Source organism: Chiloscyllium plagiosum, chromosome 22, assembly GCF_004010195.1.
Source record: "Chiloscyllium plagiosum isolate BGI_BamShark_2017 chromosome 22, ASM401019v2, whole genome shotgun sequence".
Taxonomy (NCBI): domain Eukaryota; kingdom Metazoa; phylum Chordata; class Chondrichthyes; order Orectolobiformes; family Hemiscylliidae; genus Chiloscyllium; species Chiloscyllium plagiosum.
In genome coordinates this window covers 25,367,316-25,382,896 of record NC_057731.1, presented here as the reverse complement: position 1 = coordinate 25,382,896, position 15,581 = coordinate 25,367,316, and the positions used below count along the sequence as shown (strand labels likewise).

The following is a 15,581-nucleotide window of genomic DNA, read 5'->3' as shown; positions in this document are numbered from 1 at the left end:
GGTAGATGTAGGAGTATGGGTGGGTTGCGCTTCGGCGGGTCGGTGTGGACTGTAAATGTAGGGGTATGGGTGGGTTTCGCTTCGGCGGGTCGGTGTGGACTTGTTGGGCCGAAGGGCCTGTTTCTACACTGTAATGTAATCTAATCTAATCTAATCTATCCAACTGGCTCATGCATCTGCTTAAAAATTAGCATTTCTTTCCAAACTTGCAATGTATTCTTGTCCTGGTGTTCAGTGGTATATTTCATGTGATGCAAACTGGGGATTATTTTCTCCATTGTACATGAAGAAATTACAAATTGCTGGTTCTTCTGGAATTTAAGGAAAATCAAATACAAAGAAATTCTTGTTTCCTGTCTGCTAACCAATTTTATATCCATCTCAATAGACTGCCCCAATTAAGTGTTCTTTAATTTTACACATTATACACATCACTATTATGTGGGACTTGTCATAAACTTTCTGAAAGTACAAATAAACACATTCACTGACTCCTCCGATCAACTGTCTGAATTGCATCCTCAAATTTCTTGTAGATGGGTCAAGCATAATTTCCCCTTTGTATGGAGTGTAACTTGTATTGTTGAATTCCTATGTGGCTGGCATTAGGGGACCTCCCTCAGCACCAGCAAGTATTGAAAAGTTCCGATAAAATTCAAAGCTGATGAATCTCTCTCAATGTCCCAGTATACATTTGTAATCAGCAAAGATACCATCACTGGAAAACTTGTGTCTTCACTTTCAGAAGTGAACAGTTGATGAGAATGTAATAACTCTTATACTATATTAATGAAAAATGTTTTGCTTTTAATTATTATATCACTTATGAAATAAAGCTGGCAGCTATTTGTCACAGCTAGTAAGTCGAGATTTAAGTTTGTCAGCATAAAATAAAATCTAAGAAAATATTTTTACTCTTCAATGTACTTTATCTAATTGGCAGAGTTGCTTCATGGTTGCTTGGTTAAGATTACTGCAGCTAAATAAAAGCATGCAATAATCTTAGCCAGGCATTTACTCTTTCAAAATAAATGGCAATGTACTTGTGATAAATGGGGACAGAAGAATTTGATAAATATAGAAACATGGAAGATAGGAGCAGCAGTTGGCCATTTGACCCCGATCATGCTCCCTCATTCAGTATGATCATGGCCAGTCTTTGGGCACAATAACCAAATCCCGCCCTCTCCTATATCCCTTGATCTCTTTTGCCACAAGAGTTGCACTAGCCTCCTTGAAAATGTACTATGTTTGCCTCATCCACTTTCTCTGGGAGTGAATTTCACAGGCTCACCACTCTCTGGGTGAAGAAATTTCTCCTGCCCTGAAGATTTATTATAAAAGTTTTTCCCTACATCCTTAAACAATGACCTGTAGTTTGGGACTCCTCCATCATCAAGTCCACCCTTCCTGCATCTAACCTATCTCACCCTGCTGAATTTTACAGGTTTCTATGAGACTCCCCCTCTGTCTTTTTAACTCCTGTGAATATAATCTTAACTGACTCAATCTCTCCTCATTGTCAGTCCTGCCATTCCAGGAATGAAGTTAGTAAACCATTACCCTACTTCTCCAATAGCAAGTGTATGCTTCCTTAGCTAAGGAGACCAAAACTGCATGCAATATTCCAGGTATGGCCTCACCAAAGCACTGTATAATTGTAAGAAGACATCCTTGGTCCTGTACTCTAATTCTCTTGCTATGATGGCTAACATGCATAGAATTCCTACAGTGTGGAGAGGCCATTCAGCCCATCGAGTTTGCACTGACTCTCCAAAGAGCAACCCACCCAGACACCGAGCCCACCTATCCCCACAACCCCACATTTATCATGGCTAATCCACCTAGTCTGCACATCCCTGGACACTGCAGGACAATTTATCATGACAAGTCCACCTAACCAACACACCTTTGGACTGAGGGAAGAAACTGGAGCACTCAGTTGGAAACCAAAGCAGACATGGGGAGAATATGCAAACTCCAGTTTGTTTTCTTTACTGCCTGCTGCATCTACACACTTACGTTCAGTGACTGGTGCACAAGGACACCCAGATCTCAGTGAACATTCTCTTTTCTTCATTTGCACACTTAATGGTAAGGTCCTGGGGAGTGTTGCTGAACAAAAACACCTTGGAGTGCAGATTCATAGTTCCTTGAAAGTGGAGTCACAGGTAGACAGGATCGTGAAAAAGGCATTTAGTATGCTTTCCTTTATTCAACAGAGTACTGAGTACAGGAGTTGGGAGGTCATGCTGGGGCTATACAGGACATTGGTTAGGCCACTTTTGGAATATTGCGTGCTCCTATCAGAAGTATATTGTGAAATTTTGAAAGGGTTCTGAAAAGATTTACAAGGATATTGCCAGGGTTGGAGGATTTGAGCTACAGGGAGAAGCTGAATAGGCTGAGGCTGTTTTCCCAGAGCTTCGGAGGCTGAGGGGTGACCTTACAGAGGTTTATAAAATCATGAGGGGCATGGATAAGGTAAATACCCAAGGTCTTTTCCCTGGGGTGGGGAGGTCCAGAACTAGAAGACATATATATTTAGGCGAAAGTGAAGATTGCAGATGCTGGAGATTAGAGTCAAGAATGTGGTGCTGAAAAATCCCAGCAAGTCTGGCAGCATCCGAGGAGCAGGAAAATTGATGTTTTGGGCAAAAGCTCTTCATCAGGAATATATTTAGAGTGAAAGGGGGAAAATTTTAAGAGACCTAAGGGGCAACTTTTTCACGCAGAGAGTGGTGCCTGTAGGGAATGAGACTAGAGGAGGCTGGTACAATTACAGCATTTAAAAGACATCTGGATGCGTATATGAATAGGAAAGGTTTAGAGGGATATGGGCTAAATGCTGGCAAATGGGACTAGATTAGGTTAGGATATCTGGTTGGCATGGACGAGTTAGACCGAAGAGTCTGTTTCCTTGCTGTATATCTCTGTGACTCTAAATAATAATCTGCCTTCCTATTTTTGCTACCAAAGTAGATAATCTCACATTTATCCATGTGACACTGCATTTACCATGTATGTGCCAACCCACTTAGCCTGTCCAAATCACACTAAACATCTCTGCATCCCTCTTACAGCTCACCCTTTCACCAGGCTTTGTCATTTGCAAATTTTGAGTCAATACATTTAGTTCCCTCTTTTATTTTATTAACACTCTTTTTTTAAAAAAAAATTCATTCATGGGATGTGGGTGTTGCTGATTGGAGCAGCATTTATTGCCCATCCCTAATGGCCCAGAGGGCAGTTAAGAGTCAACCACGTTGCTGTGGGTCTGGAGTCACCTATAGGCCAGACCTGGTAAGGATGGTAGTTTCCTTCTCTAAAGTACATTAGTGAACAAGATGGCGTTTGCTTACAATCGACAATAGTTTCATGGTCATCATTAGATTCTTAATTCCAAAATGTTTGCTTTTGAATTCAAACTCCACCATCTGCCATAGCAGGATTTGAACCCAGCTCTCCAGAACATTACCTGGGTCTCTGGATTAACAGTCGAGCAACAATACTATGAGGCCATCGCCTCCCCTGAGAATAACTGGGGTCTTGGTCCCAATCCCTGTGGGACCCAACTAGTCACTGCCTGCCATTCAGGAAAAAAAAATATTTTTCCTACTCCTTGTTTTTCTGTCTGCTGACTAATTTTGTATCCATCTGAATACATGATTCCCAATCCCATGAGCTTTAATTTTATACATTAATCTCATATGTGGGAGTTTGTCAAAAGCTTTTGAAAGTTTGCTTCCCCAATCAAATTGGAGTTCAATCCTCAAAGAATTCCAGTAGATATATCAAACATAACTTCCTATGCTGACTGTGTCTGATCCTGACACTGTTTTCGAAGTGCTCTGCTGTGAAATCCTTGATAATGGATTCTGGCAACATCCTCATGACCAATGTCAGACTCACTGTCACTAATTCCCTGTTTTCTCTCCCTTCCTTTTTAAACAGTGGGGTTACATTAGCTACCTTCCAATCTGTCGAAACTGTTCCAGAGTTTGAAGATTCTTCAAAGATGACTACCAGTACTTTCACTGTTTCTAGGGCCACTTCTTTAAGTACTCTGTGATGTAGATTATCAGGCTGTGGGGATTTATCAATCTTCAGTCCCATCTTTTTCTTCTGTTTTAATACAGATATACTTCAGTTCCTTTTTGCTCATTAATCCTCGTATTCCTCCTCACTTCTGGTATGTTAATTCAGGTACTCTTTGTAAAGATAGAAGCAAAGTATGAATTTAGTTTGTCAGCTATTTCTTTATTCCCTAACATTAAACTCCTCCTTTTCTGACTGTAAGGGACTTGCATTAGTTTTTCCCTTCACGTACCTATTGAAACTTCTACAGTCAGTTTTTATGTTCCCACAAGCTTAGCTAAAGGATAAAAGTTTCAAAAAACTGTGGATGCTGGAAATGTCAATTAAGAACAAAAACCAAACAGCTTAGGTAGCAACTATAGGGAGAGAAACATATAACTTTTTACCATTAAGGACTGTTAACACATAATTCACAATGGAGCATTGACAATATGTTGAATCAGTCAGAATTCATCAATGTACAGAGTTTGTAATATGTTGGTTTGAGTTCAAAAACACTCCGATCTCAGGGGTATTTCAACAACATACATGAACATTTTCTCTGAATACTTTCCAAATACTTTGAGTTTAAGGGGATCACTGCAAATGTTAATCATTTCTATGAACCCAATCCTGATGTTGTATTTGGGTATAACATCTATACATGTATAGCATCCTTTTAATGCAACAAAATGACCCAAGAATTTGCAAATCATATAATCTCATTATGTGTATCTGTACATATTAAGACAGGTAACCAACAGCTTGTTCAAGTCACAGATAGGTTACAGGGAGAGTCTTAAAGGAGGAAAATGAGGTGGCAAGATATAGAGAGGGAATTCCGGAATCTGGGGCTGAATCAATGAAAGGCATAGCCACAAATAGTGGGCCTTTCAGGAGAACAGAATCCGATAATGATACGTATCTCTGAAGTTTGAGGCTGGAAGGGTTAAAAAAAATAGGGTGTGGTAAAGCTATGAGGAATTTGAAAACAAGGATGAGACTTTTAAAATCAAGGCATTGCTTGATCAGGAGACAGAAGGCCAGTGAAAAACAAACTACAAGTGAACAAGACTTGGTGCAATTTAACACCTGGATAGAAGAGTTTAAGCGAAGTTTATTATGAGGATAGAGTGCAGGAGACTATCTAAGAATTTGCTGGAATGGTCATAGTCATACAGCACATAAACAGACCATTTGGTCCAACTTGTCTGTACTGATCAGATAATCCAATCTGATTTGTCTCAATTGCACTTAATCTCTTTGGATTCCCCTTAATTCTATTTGCTAAGGCTATCTTATGTCCTCTTGTTGCCCTCCTGATCTCTCTCTTAAGTATACTCTTACTGCCCTATACTCCTCTCGGGATTCACTCGATCCCAGCTGTCTATTCCTGGTATATATCTCCTTTTAATTGACCAGAGCCTCAATTTCTCTGTTTATCCAGCCTTACCTAAACCTTCCAGCCTTGCACTTCACATGGACAGGAATATACTGTCTCTGTGAACGCTCGTTATCTCATTTTTAAAGGCTTTCCACTTCACAACCTTTTACTTGAAAATAGCCTCTCCCAATCAACTATTAAAAGTTCCAGGCTAATACCATCAAAATTGGCCTCACTCCAATTTAGAACTTTAACTTTTTGATCAGTTCTATCCTTTTCGTGTCTATATAAAGCTAATCTAATTTTGATCACTTGCTCCAGAATGCTCCCCCACTGACACCTCTATAACTTGCTGTACCTTATTTCACAACTGAAGGTCAAGTATTGCTTTGTCTCTAGTAGGCACATCCCTACATTGAAAGTTTTTTTTTATATACACTTAACAAATTCCTCTCCATCCAAGCCCTCCAGTCTGGAGGCTGCAAAGAAAGGCATGAATGGGGGCTTCAGCAATAAGTGAGCTGAAATGAGCAAAATCAGGTGGCAATGGATGATCTTAGTGATGATAAGAACATGTAATCTCAACCTCTGTTGTCAAATATAATGTCAGAAATGCAAATAGGCTTGCTTAACTCCAGACTTGCTAGACAGAGGGATGGGGTTGGTTGCCAGGGAATAGTGTTTGAAGTGAGGACTGAAAAGAATAGCTTCAGTTTTCTCAAATGACATTAAATTATAAATAGTTAAGTCACAAATAGTGAAGGAAATTGGAAAATGAAATTCTTATGCACAGCAATTGGTGTGGTGTAGCCTTGGGACCACAGATGGGAGTCAGAAGCAATCTAGTAGTTGGCTTCCATGGTCCTACCTTGATCAGGTACTGGGTCCGTTTGAATGTTGAACACCCCCGGTAGGCCATTGTGGGACCACACAAGGTTTGCTGGGCAGCCACTAGATAGTGAGCCCTTTAACTTATTGAATACCAGTGGTAATAGGATGAGGCCCTTTAGTGGCTGCACAAGGGTCTCAATCGGCTGCTGGACTTTCGCCTTTCCCACTCTGAGTTTGAGGACTTGAACGGGCTAAGTGAATTGCCCAGGACCCAGCAGATGGAATGTGCTGTAATTAATTGCATCATTTCACTAGAAGATACAGAAACCCCGAATGTTTCTTAAATGGTGAGAGAGATTAGTATGTGGTTAGATCAAAGGTCTGTGACTCACTGAAACCTTAGCGTGCAAATGCAGCAAATAATTAGAAAGGCAAATGATATGTTGGCATGTATTTCAAGGGGACTTGTGCACAGAAGTAAAAATATTTGGCTGCGGTTTTCTAGAGCTTGGTGAAACCTCATTTGGAGCGCTGTGTACAGTTTTGGTCTCTTTATCTAAGGAAGATCCATAGAGGGAGTGGACTGAAGGATCACCAGATGAATCTCTAGGATTATGGAATTGTTTTGAGGAAAGATTGAAGAAACTGAATTTGGTGTTGTTTAGCGTTTTGAAGAATGAAAGATGATCTCATTGAAAGTTACAAAATTGAGTGCGTGACAAGGTGGATAAAAGGTAGATGTTTTACCATGGCTGGGGGGTCTCAAAACAGGGAACATAATTTCAAAATAAGAGAGCATTTAAAATTGAGATGAGAAGGAATTTTTTTCACTCTGTGTGATGAAGCTTTGGAATTCTCTACCTGAGAGGGCTGTGGAAGCTCAGTCATGGAACATGTTAAACATAGGAATTGATAGGTTTCCAGAGACTAATGACCTCAAAGGCTGTGGAGATAATATGGGAAAATCGCATTGAAGAAATGAGCAGTCATGATTGAGAATGACAGGGTAGGCTGAATGGCCTACTTCTGTTCCTATGTTGATCCATGGATAACGACCTCATCCATTCAGATTGCTTCTGTCTTCTATCTAGACTGCCCTCTGGGTAGAAGTGGAAAGCATTAAATTATACTGGATCTCAATGATCCATTAGGTCTCCAGATCAGTGTTTGAAGAACTGAATAATGCAAACAGTATCACCAGTATTTGTATTGGCACACAGATTTTGATCAAACAGTTCTTTGCTCACAGGTCGGGTGAATTTAGGCAACTATGCAGGGTGTGAAACAGCTGTTTAAATATTGCGACTATTTCAACACTGGTTTTGATAATGTTTACTTCTACAAATATTCTGTTTTAAAAGGAAAATATAGCAATTGTATCAACATGTAAGCCAATGAACAATATTTATTTCATTAATAAGAAGGATCTGTTTTGTTCCATTTAAACTTCTATTGGCTGCTATTCTCTGAGGAAGCAAACTTCACACTGACATTCCTATGTCTGCTTGTTCCTTTGTCTCCTTTAGCATTGGGATTAAATCCTATTGGAATAATAAAAAATAAAATAAAAATATACCACAAATGAGGTGAGAACAAGCAAAAAGGAGAGTCTGATTTATAGATCTTCAAAAACTTTTCCTTACCCAAGACAAAAGGATTATAAGTCCACATAATTGTGTTCACTGCTGGAAAACAGTATTTCCGATAACTGCATTTTCTAGTACCTTTCAGTGGACTAACTTTCTTCTCCAAAACCCTCTTCTCTGTCAGTGGTGACTCATTGATATCTAAGTGCTATGCTAAGTTGGGTACAAGTCTTTCACATGTTCAATCAGTGTTGTTGAATTGTGATTAAGCCGATCTTTTAATCTTGACCAAGTGCTTCCTCCAGTATCGGCCTGTTGCTCGTGTTCTGTTAATCATTCCAGTGGTGGTTAAGACACACTAGCCTTTCTTTGTGGAAAATATGTTCAAAGAACGTCTTCTTCCTGTACTACAACTATTATGAGGCTACTAGTTCTCTTCTGCTTTAATGTTGTTTTTCCACCCTGATCCAGTACTATTTCAGTTCTTTCTCCATCCTTCTTAACCACATTTTGACAAAGTTGATTTTCTTTACTGTCTCCTTCCCAACTCTCATTCAATACTGATCAGCAATAATATTTTAGTACATTGTTAATGTACTTCCATCTATATGTTAGTGTTTGCTATGTACATTGTTAATGCACTTCCATCTGTATGTTAGTGTTTGCTATGTCTCCATTTCAACAGGAGAAACTTTATGAATAAAGGACTCTCAACCATCAGTTGGAGAAACTGTGGCTGTCTTCTCTCTCTCGGAGTCTAACACAATTGTCAGGTAGTTACACACTTATCTGGACAGCTGTGGTCTTTCCAATTGATCACTTTTGCAAAAGGATGAAAATCCAAACTCCAAGAGCTGCCAGTTAATCAGAAGCTAGCAGTGCTGTTGAGCATATTAGTCACTCCTGGTATGGCCCTCAAACCTGGAGGAATTAGTTGTGGATTCTTAGAAATAAGGTTTAATAAACTTGAGTCCCATGCCTGCTGCTGGTATTTAAACAGCACTGATGCCATGAGACTCTTAAGTAGCTACCAAACTTGGAAGTGGGGAGGGTGGGAACAGACTCCGGTCTTAAATTCTGTGAACAACTTTTTTTTAATCAAGTTGAGCATTCAATTAAGTACTGTTTCATGGTTGTGTTGATTGCTTCATTAAAATTTTCATGTATTTATTAAATAGGTCTTTGTATACTTGCATCCTCCTGCTCCAAGCCTATATAGAATCATAAATCATTATGGCACAGAAGAAAACCATTTGATCTATCATATCTGTGCTAGCCCTTCTTAGGAGCACTCCATGTTTTGCTATTCACCTCATCCCTGAACATATTCTCCCTTTTCAAATATTTTGAAAATGTAAAAGTGTTTAAAGCACAGAAGGTGGCCACTCTGCCCATCATGTCCACACCTAATTGAACGACAGAGCCTATTCCCATTTTCTTTGTGTGCACCCTTGGAGATTACGAGCTTTTAAGTGCCTACCCAGACACCTTTGAACTGAGTTTAAGGTTTCTGCCTCTATTACCTTTCAGATGGTGAGTTTCAGATCCCAATCACCCTCTGAGTGAAAGTAGGTACGGTGATCGAATCTGCAGAATGATATTTCAGGTTGAATGAGTGGGTAAAAACATGGCAGGTGGAAGATAATATGGGAAAATGTGAGGTTTTGCCCTTTGGCAGGAAGAATAGAGGAGATGAAAATTATTTTAATGGAAAAAAACTACAGGACAGAGGGATTTGGGTGTCCTTGTGCAAAAAATTACAAAGCGCTGGCCTACCAGTTCACTGGGAAACAGAAGACCAATGGACTTGTTGCCTTCATTTCAAAGGGAATGGAGCATAAAATAAGGAGGTCTTTCTATAACTATACAGGGCATTCTTTACACTATGAATAGCTTGGTCCCCTTATCTAAAGAAAATATACTGTTATTGAAGGCACCTTAGAGAAGGTTCACTGGGTTTGGAGGGATTTTGTTAAAAGGAGAGGTTGAGTAGGTTGGTCATGTACTCATTGGAGACCTTATTGAGACACAATAGGATTCTGGGAAGACTTGACAACTTAGATGATATTTGGTTGTTTCCCATGGTGAGAGAGTGTAGGACTGGAAAGCGTAGAATTTCTTGAGGGTTGGAAATCTGTGGAATTCTTTATTATCGAGGGCTGGAGAGGTTAGGTCAGCAAGGGAATCGACGATTACGGTGGTGGTGGTGGGAGTGGGGGGAGAGTGGTGGTGGTGAAGCAGCAAGGTTGAATTGAAGATTATCAGATCAGTCATGATCTCATTGAACAGCAAAGCAGATGCAATGAGCTACTTCTGTTCCCATATCTTCTAGTCTAACCTCTCCTCATCTCATGTATAATTTTTCTACCAATTACTTCAATCTATTCCCCCTAGTCACTTTCTCCTCTGTTAAGGGAAATAAAAATCCTTGTCATCCATCCTATCCATCATGGCCATTGCAATTTGTACACCCTCAATTATATCTCCCCTCAGGGTCCTCTGTTCCAAGGTAAACAACCTTGACCTATCTAATCTTTCATTATTGCTGCAATTTTCAGTTATGGTGACATAATTCCACCTCCATCATGTACACATTAATGCAATTGCATCCTGACTGTGATGAGTTGACTGGAATTGAACACAGTATTCAAATTGTGACCTAGCTAGTGCTTTATATAGAATTACCTCTTTGCATTTACAAACCACCACTACCGCATCACCCCTTTCTTTACTTCCTTTTACTTCCTAGGACTTAACTGACGTCCCCAGGCAAGACCAGTGATACGAAATGCAGTCCTCCTGAAGGGCAGAGTGCCTGTGAAGATGGGGGTAGCCTCTAACCATTTACCCAGAATTATGAAGTGAAGCCCATGACCAATTTTGGGTTAGCCTTGTGCTAGCTGCTTTGCATCGTTTGGCCTAGCTGCATTAAAGCACGAAGTTCTAACTCAAGTTTGAAACAGAAATGAATATTTTCTTAGTTCATGTTGAGATACTTGTGACCTTTCCTCAGTAATGTCAGTTAATACAGGAATGTCAGCTTTTTTTAAAAAAAAAAGACCTGTCACGGATTGTACGTGGCTGCTGGCTAGGCCAGCATTCATTGATCATCAGCTATGTGACCTGTTCATGCACAAGTAATACTCAAATTTTGAGTACCTGTGGAATTGTACTGTGCTTATATTCTCACATCCGTTCACCTTCTGTAAGATTAAATAAACATTATTCTGTGTGAAATGCCTGCTGGTTTAGAAAGGCAGATGTGCTGCCAGTGGCAATCTCCAGATGGCTTATGTGGCACTTCCTCAGACTATTTTTAACTATATGAAAGTGGGATTTGCGTCTACGTTGATATTTTACAACAAATGTCAGTCTAGTGCCATTATAATCTAATCAAATCAAAGCATTGATGTGAGACAAAACTAATTTTGTAGACTCTTGCATTTAAAGCTAATGAACAGCATTTTAATTAATTCCGATCTCTGTCTCTATATCCCTCTGGTGTCTGCGGAAAGAAGGACATAATCTGATGTGCACAAAAGAGAAATACTGGTCAGGGTTGAAATTGTGTGTTTCTTTTAACTCAGTGCCATCTCTCAGAATTTTAAGTTTTATTTTATTAATTAGTTACATTAAAGTTTGCAGCCTAGAATTTGTTGACAAAATAGCAGCATGTACTGAAATCAGCCAGTAACTTGTCGTGAGAAAGAAAAACTCCATGAATTGGGAATCATCACGTGATCAGTTTCCACTGACTGCTGTTAGTTCTGCAAAAACTGCATTGTGTCCTGAAGCTCTGGTTTTAATGGGGTTTTCATATTAATTGCCCTTTAAACTCATTCTATAAAGTTAAGCCCAGTGGTTCACAATGTAGGCATCTTTTTAATTATTTGACTATTGTTAATGACTAACTTCCCTGTTGCAAAAATAAAAAGTTAAAGGTCCGGTGTCATCTTCTTTAATTTAAGAAATGGAGATTTTAAAAATATTATGTGAACTCACCCTCAAAGCATTATTTCACCATGAGATTCCCATGTCCCTTGTTTGATATCTCCTTTTACATCAGGATTAAATTTTCTGGTGGTAGAGAAATAAAATGAATGGCCTAAAAATGAACCATTAATCACATGATAACCAAAAACAAAGGGGATTGAATCTGATAAATGTTTGGCTAAACGTGTGTTGCATCAATTGTTTTTGGAGAAATTTTCACTATGAAGCCCAGTGAGATTTCGCAATACATCTTACCAGATGTGCCTCATTAACTACCAAACCCATCCTTCTGACATCCCTTGCATCCAATTCTATCCTCCATTTGTGAGGTACTTTTCCCAGAACAACTTGCCACTCCGATATCTGCTGAAAGACTGGCATTGCTTGCAACTGCGCCATCATTTGAGGGGTTGCTGTGCACTGGGTCACGCATTAACAAGCTGGCATTGCTCCTCACTGGCAGTGTATTAACACAGTAGCCACAAAGCCATATGTCCATGGTACATACCTGGCATGGCTGGCACTCCCTAGCACATTACAAACCTTTGGTCTCATCCTGGTCACTACTTAACCACCAGACTAAAAATTTGTTTTTAACTGATCCTTGGATACATCCATCTGAATATGCTCTGGAAGTCCCCAGTATTCTGTCTCCATTGCCCATTGGTCACTCACATCCTGTTGTGAGCAAGCAGTTAGACAACTCCAAATATAAGCTTTTATTGACAGCCAACAAAAGGGATGTCAAAGAAAACTAATATACCTGCAGTTTGCACCCACAATACAAACAAAATACTGGCACCTTTACCCTGACAGTCTATGGTGGCCTTCTGCTTTATTCTACAATCATTAAATATTCTTGCTGAACCATTGTTGGTTCTATTGTTTATCACATTCCTCGATGCTCTGTTGTCCTTGCGGCACTGTTATTAACTTACAATATAAGGAATGCTTTAGGGCAAAAGTGTTTAAGCTGAAGGAAACTGCAACAAGCACAACTAACAAGATACAGTGAGATGGCCATTGCAACAAATACCATGATATGGTACCATCTGCAGCCAAACTGCGTTTGTGTCTATGAATAAAGTATACTTTGAAATAATAAAAAAAGCAGATTCTAGGATATAGTCTTTCACTTGGTCATGTTGTGTGTTTTTTTTCCCCTCATGATACTGCTGTGTACATGCTGCACCTGGATGAGAATGGAATTGAATAGGTTAGATGGGCTTCAGATTGATTCCACAGGTCTGTGCAATGTCAAGGGCTGAAGGGCCTGTACTGCGCTGAAATGTTTTATGCTCAATGTTCATTGTCACTATACAGATGACTATGCAATCTTGCACATTTTGGTACAGGTTTTTAGTATATTGACCACACTATAAAATAACCTCCAGTACCATGTAACCTCTGCCAGAGATGGTAGGTTGGAAGACTTGCATGAGTTTTATGAGTTTGTTCAGCAATTACACATTAATTAAATTTACCAATTTCTGTAATTGTGCTCCAACAAATTCCTCTTAAGGTCACATTTTAAATTCCAGCCTTCATTTATTGTTTAAATATTCAGTCACGTTGTGCAAGTTTGCGTGAATTGAGGTTGAACCTATTCTGTAACTCCAGCAGGAGAAAAGTCATTTCAACACAAGCAAATTAAAGTGGAGTTAAAACAAAGGATTGTTTAAAATGTAAACAAGTAGAACTATCAATTTCATTCTCCAGTATCTTTCTAGCTGAGCACAGATTTTTGCTGAGATAGATGTCTGTTTAAATCTACTATAAAGACTATTATATTGTGTAGTTACTGTTTGACTTCAGTTCCTCAGCGCCACGTGCATCTGTGCATGTCCAAAGAACATGCATCCTGCTGCTCCGTCTGGTCCTGCTAGTATTTCTGACTTTCATGCTGTCTGTTGAATAACAGCAAGAATCTATTACATATTCATGACAACCAGTTACAGTTTTCTTCCATGTGGTGCTGTGGCACGAGACGATTGTACAGTTACAGATGAGCATATTGGAAGCAGCTCCACACTGATCTGTAAGTTCTACAAGTTTCATTTTTATGCTAGCTGAGGCTTTTGTTTCAATCGTTTTATCATCTGAATTACAAATATGGTGCATCCCTGACTATTTTAAAACAAAAGTGAAATGCAAACAATCAATAGTCACTACTTTGATTCATCTCCATGAATGCACCCTGGGAACTTTAAGAAAATGAAATATTGAACAAGAAAATACTAGCATTTATGTTACTAGCATTTGATCCCATTCAAAACAGAATAGCGTCTTCAGAAACTGTCTTATATTCAGTGTTTATACATCATCTATCCAGGCTGCCTTTCTCACCATCACTATCGCCAACTGAAGTAGCTCTGCCATGATCTATTAATAGCCACCATCTTTGATTTTGTTCAACTATCTTATCTTTACATATGGTTTTGAAAATATACTTTCTTAGAGTGTTCTTGTATTCCAACTTTACAGTCACTTCCAAGGGTAATTTTTTTTTAAATCATAAGCATAGCTACAAACTTGAAGAGGCAATAATTTAGGATGAAGCATGTCAGTCAAATTGGCCTATCACACTACTCAGCACTGTGTATATGTCTCCAACCCTTATAATATTTGATTAATCTGATTAATTTGATTAATCTTTGCAATATTGACAAAAACACTATTGTAGACTTGAGGAATATTGGTTTATCACAGCTTGCAACCCTGCCCACTGTTTTAAACTGACGATGACCTGAAATGAAAATCTGAAGGATGATTATAAACCTGGCCCTTTGTGAGGCTAGAAGATTGGCCTAACCTGTAACAGAGGAAGAATCACCAGGAAAGTTCATCTCCATTGAAGACATGCCTGGATGTAAAATTACCAGGCTGGGGAAGGAAAGGAATGGGAGCAAACCCTTGGGCAATAAGAATCAATTTGGGCTGGGTGTAGGGAAACCAAATGCCTACTTAAGGAACAGTGAAATGGGTTGTACTAAAAGCAAAAGAGAATGTTTGTTTTATATGGTCTTTCAAAGTGTAAATAGCCTGCAACGACAGAATAGAGTCCATGAAACTTTGTTTGTTACAGGGAAGGTTTTAAAATATGAAAGTTTGTTGTGGCATCTTTTCAGCTATTTATTGAAAGTTTAAATTTCTTTTTTTCCCCCTAAGTAGTCATTCACTCTGGGATTGTAAAAAAAAAAATGCTGGGATCTGCTTTCAGTTGATTACAACTCAATTTCAGCAACACAGACTGAACTGAAAAATTCCATATCCTTGGTGCATCCTTTAAACTAGAAAGACATTTGCTTAATTTCCACAGCTTCCCTTCTATCTTGCTTGTCTCTTTAGAAGCCTGTCACATGGACAAGTATGATTTTTATATCAATCTATACTGGTAGTCCCTCAATTGTAGCCAACAGAGATATGAAATTTTGAGGAATATCAGTCAACCTCCTTTATCCCACTTTGCAACTTTGTCCACTGTTTTAAGTGATGATGACTTGAAATATTAGTCTTCTTTCAGATTTTCAATGTGACCCTTTATAAAACTGTTTCTTTCTAATGTAATAAAAGCCGCAAGGGGAGGCAGTAGCATAATGGTAATGTCCCTGACTCAGTAATTGAGATTGCCAGTATAATATCCTGGCAACTTAGGTTTGAACTGTACCTGGCACCTGGTGGAGCTTAACTAAACAATGCAATCATTGTCA

General features: G+C 39.1%; 1 long non-coding RNA gene across 4 annotated transcripts in view; it reads left to right on the top strand.

Moving 5' to 3' along the window:
* Positions 1–15,581, top strand: part of LOC122561137 — a 125,013-nt gene that overhangs the window by 92,427 nt on the left and 17,005 nt on the right. For 3 of the 4 annotated variants that reach the window (XR_006314928.1, XR_006314929.1, XR_006314927.1), the window contains one exon: positions 10,628–12,882. The exons of the other annotated variant lie outside the window; for it this stretch is intronic. This is a non-coding gene — a long non-coding RNA (uncharacterized LOC122561137). Of the gene's footprint in view, positions 1–10,627; positions 12,883–15,581 lie in introns of those variants that run through there. 4 annotated transcript variants of the gene reach the window in all.